Source organism: Portunus trituberculatus, chromosome 18 (assembly GCF_017591435.1).
Source record: "Portunus trituberculatus isolate SZX2019 chromosome 18, ASM1759143v1, whole genome shotgun sequence".
Taxonomy (NCBI): domain Eukaryota; kingdom Metazoa; phylum Arthropoda; class Malacostraca; order Decapoda; family Portunidae; genus Portunus; species Portunus trituberculatus.
The window spans coordinates 19,330,986-19,335,985 of NC_059272.1; the positions used below are offsets into that span (position 1 = coordinate 19,330,986).

A 5,000-nucleotide genomic window follows, 5' to 3' on the forward strand; every position below is an offset into this window, starting at 1 on the left:
TGTGTGTGTGTGTGTGTGTGTAAGGAGCGGCGTTGGAGCATACCGTACGTGTTTTCTAATCGTCGTACCTAATTGCCTCTTGAATGAGAAAAGTTGTTTACGTTACGGCGTGCAGTGTGTGTGTGTGTGTGTGTGTGTGTGTGTGTGTGTGTGTGTGTGTGTGTGTGTGTGTGACGGAGAGGTTGTTAATATTTGGAAAGGAGTGTTAGCATTATGTTCACCTCAGCGTTCTCAAACTATTCAGCAATTTCTCCATTATTAGTTTTACAGGACTTAAGATATTATTATTTCTTAACACCTTCTGTACTGTGACACATTTTTACCTACATTTGTGTACGATTAGACCATTTTATTGATATTAGAAAGAGTCTATGGAGATCAGAAGAATAATAGCCAGAGTCTTCACTAGTTAAATCCCAACATGAGTTTCTGAAACCGTACAAAATCACTAAATAGTAACCAGGCTGAATATGGAAACACGTCATGATACTGAGAGGGTCAAGGTTGTGTCCATGATACTACTGAGACTGTAACAAGGATTCTTCACTCTGAGACACTTACTTATTCTACAGCCAACTCTAACTTCTCGTAAATGTCTAGAAAGGTTTCATACATTACTTCTACCGTTAGTTGTTTCGTTTCGCAGTGAAATGATTAACTTGGGAAAAATACAGTGAAAACTTAACTACCGTCTGTGGCTTTAAGAGAGAGTTTTACGAGAGCACAAAACGTTTAGAGATAATTAATTGATTTTAAAAGGAAAGGCGCTGGTGTAAGGATAATAAGTAAGTGTGTTAGGAGAAGGTACGGTGTGTGTGTGTGTGTGTGTGTGTGTGTGTGTGTGTGTGTGTGTGTGTGTGTGTGTGTGTGTGTGTGTGTGCGTGCGTGTGCGTGAGACAGTCATTAGTTATCTAGATAATTGTTTCTGACGAAGAGAAATTGATAGATTAAGTCTGTGAGAGAGAGAGAGAGAGAGAGAGAGAGAGAGAGAGAGAGAGAGAGAGAACAGAGAGATAACATGCAGACAAGTAGAAGTTCATGCATCATCAACACAAGGAGCGAGCGGGAGATACAGCAGGAATTAATAGCATACCTCGGCATCAACTCCCTGGACTCGCACGTGGCATGCATTTTAGATCCCGTCACCTGATCCTAATTGAACGACATATCCCACTCACATGATCCGGTCCAGGTGAAAGCGCGGGGATCAGGTGGACGGCTCGCTCTCACCAATCCATATGCTGCTTTTAATTTGAGGGATTTTATCGGGTGTTGTTCCTCTGATGACTTTAAAGAGGTGCTTGGGATGTGTGTTTAGTGAGAGAGTTTTTTGGAAGTGTCTTATTTATTTATTTTATTTATTTATTTTTTCATACCATGTGGGATTTTCACGGGAATTTATGGGGTAAAGGGGATACTTTTTGGGGTACCTCCTATTTCAAAGCCCACCCGCTATGAAACCGTTGCCCCGAGTGAGGAAGCCCAACCTACACTCGGACAGTGGACAGGATTCGAACCCGTGCGTTTGGAGACCCCTTGGTCCCCAAAGTACGCATGGTTCCATTGTACTTTCTTTTTTTTGTGTGGTGTTTAGTGAGAGAGTTTTTTGTAAGTGTCTTATTTGTCTGGTAACGCCTCGATACTGTTGAAATTTGATGTTTATCGTATTGGAAGTGGTCTGATGTGATGGTTCTTGTGATGTAGGTGAAGTTAGTGGGTTTATGGAAGCACTTCACTATTTTTTTTAACTCCCTGAATGCTCCTAGAAAAAAAAAGTGTTAGAATGTCTTATTTAGTGGAAGCCGTCTGGTGTGGTGGTTCTCGTGATGTAGGTGAAGTGAGTGGGGTTATGGAAGCACTTCACTATTTTTTTCAACTCCCTGAATGCTCTTCTTCAAATATAATAAAAAAGGGTTAGAATGTTTCGTATAGTTCAGGTTTATGAAACTCGTGTTAAAGTGTGAGTGATAAAAGTTGTTTTGTTTTGTTTTCTTGTCTCTTTTTTTTCTTTGTGTGTGTATCATTATCATCTCGGGTTCCTCATCGCAAGTGCTGTCTTGTTGTTGGTTGTTTGAGAGTTGCCAGAGGGCACATTCTTTCACCCTTGTGTTAATCCATTCTCTCCATTTCTCCCCGTCTAATCATTGCACGTCTTGTCCTCCTCCTCTCTTCTCTCCTTCCTTTCTGTCATCCCTGTTTAATCTTATCCTTTTTTTTTCTCTCTCTCTCTTTTTCCTCCTATTCTTCATCTTATTTCTCTTTTCGCTGCTTTGGTCTTCTCTCTCTTTTCAATCTCCCTCTTTTCCCTATTCTTTCCTATCGTTCCCTCATCCATCCTACCCTTTCGTTTTTCTTTTTTTCTCTTCTATTCTTCATCTTTTCTCTTTTTGCTCCTTTCCTCTTCTCTCTCTTTTCCTTCTCTTTTTTTCCCATTCTTTCCTATCCTTCCCTCATCCATCCTACCCTCTCTTCTCTATCTCTCACTCCCTCCTCCCTATCTCTCTTCTGTCTCCACCCTGCCATGTCCACGCCTCGCCACGGTTGCCTCTCCCTGTCTCCCTGGAGTCTGGTCACGCGCCCATGGACGAGACCAGAGTCACTTTATTTTTCGCCTTTTGGGGAGCGAGAAAGTAAACCCTGGACGAAACCCACTGAGCCCCATCCTATCCCTTAGCCCCAAGCCCTGTTGAACCCCCGACCCAGGCTACCAAACCCACCAATCAGACAGAGAGGGAGAGAGGGAGACGCACATGCATACACAAACAAAGACAAGAAAATGAGTGAAATACAAACATCACGTACAAAACACGCTATGAAGAAAATTACTGAAGAAAAATGAAAATCGAGAAAAAAAAAAAGAGCAGCGACCGAACGAAACACAGCCATTAAGTCGTTACAAGGTCGTTCAGGGAGAGCCTTTCGGAGCGGTGTAGGAGCATGGTGGTCGTTGCTGATAGTTCAAGGTCGTCCCGGGAGCCTCAGTAACTTCCTTCATGGCTCCCTAGAAGTCTCCTCCCTAAGGGCTCCAGCGAACTCAAATACAAGCTCGAATAAACTTTTCCTTTTGCATATTCTCGTTCGTTAAAGGTCGTGTGCGTGGCTTCCAAGAACACCGAGAGAGAGAGAGAGAGAGAGAGAGAGAGAGAGAGAGAGAGAGAGAGAGAGAGAGAGAGAGAGAGAGAGATTTCTACTCAGCCCCGCAAGAAATGGAGAGTCCGTCGACTTAATCTTGATGGATTTTTATTGGTACGAAATATTTCAGATAAGAAAAAACCTGGAAAAAAAAATATATATGTATTACTCGAGAATTCGTTCAGACGGTAGAAAATATATATTAGGAAACGTGGACCGTATTACTGACCTGCCTTAAAGTAGTGGTGGTTGTAGTAGATGTAGTAGTAGAAGCAGTACCAGCAGTAATAATAATAATAATAATAATAATAATAATAATAATAATAATAATAATAATAATAATAAATAGAACTACAATAATGATAATGATAATAAAGTAGTAATAATAGTAGTAGTAAGAGTAGTAACAGTAATAAGAGTAGTATCATCAGTAATATTTGTAGAAACAGCAGAAAAGTAGCAATTTCTAAAAGCAGTTGAGATAGTAAGTAGTAGTAGTAGTAGTAGTAGTAGTAGTAGTAGTAGTAGTAGTAGTAGTAGTAGTAGTAGTAGTAGTAGTAGTAGATAATAGTAGTAGTAGTAGTAGTAGTATAGTAGTAGTAGTAGTAATAACAGTAGTAGAAGTAGTGGTAGCAATAGTAACGGAATGATTAGAGTACTTTCCATAGCAACGGTAACACCAATAATAGAGGAAGTAATTGCTAACAATAACACAGTATAAAAGCCAGGCAATAACATTAGTAACACCAGCAACACAGCGACACTAACATGCACATCAAGGAACGCGATGAAGGCTGTTACTTATATAGAGGCATAAGTCAATCTTGAATCTCTCACACAATGAAATAGTAAAACAATACTGAGGCAATGAATTAGGAAGTTAAACCTTTACGTCTTATCAGAGAGAGAGAGAGAGAGAGGGTGGGGGGATCTGGGAAGAATACTGGAATAATAACTGGAAGAATTAAAAGAATAAAATATGGAAACTAAAGTAGGTAGAATGAGGGAGAGAGGGAAGAAAAAATGGAGAAAGTAGAAAGAAGGATAAGGAGGAAGAAAATGATGAAAATTAAGCATAACAAAAACAACAATGGAAAGAAAAGAAAATGAAAAGTGATAATATATACCAGAAGAAAAATAGAAAGATTTAAGAGGGAAAGAAAAAAAACAGAAAAGAAAAAATATCAAGAGAGAGAGAGAGAGAGAGAGAGAGAGAGAGAGAGGGAGGAAAGAGAGTCTACCTTTAATCCTATTCTCGTAACAGTATTGAGTGGAGAAAATCCTTATACCTGTCGCCACCTGTGTGTGACTCGCATTGACCTGGAATAAGTTACGTGGTGTCGATTCATGTTATTACTAATTGGGTTTGTCTTCTCTCACACTGTATCGGATCAATAGCAGCTGGAGGAGAAGAGAAGTGCGTATACAGAACACTTCAATAACTTTGCTCGAATATTCCAACTTATCAGCAATAGTATCGTGGAAGGAAGCCCTCTGATTTAATGCCGGTTGGGCTTCCTCTGTGCTCTGAGACTGATGTTGCTTTGCGTGTATGTATTGTGGTAGAGGATTTAGGCAAGGTTAGGTTTAATGTGTGTGTTTTATATTTTTTTTTTGTGTGTGTGTGACAGCATCGCGAAAAAAAAGGTTATTGATTTGATATTGTTTGGTCTCAATTTGTGCTGTGAGGCTGATACTGCTTCACTTTGTATGTATTGTGGCAGAGAATTTAGGGTAGGTTAGGTTTAATATGTGTGTGTGTGTGTGTATGTGTGTGTGTGTGTGTGTGTGTGTGTGTGTGTGTGTGTGTGTGTGTGTGTGTGTGTGTGTGTGTGTGTGTGTGTGTGTGACAGTATCGCGAAAGAAAG

The 5,000-nt window shown here is 40.1% G+C and overlaps 1 protein-coding gene across 2 annotated transcripts in view; it reads left to right on the forward strand.

Annotated features, from left to right (window-relative positions):
* LOC123505789 (hemicentin-1-like) overlaps positions 1-5,000 on the forward strand; it is a 157,563-nt gene that overhangs the window by 124,114 nt on the left and 28,449 nt on the right. The window lies entirely within an intron of this gene.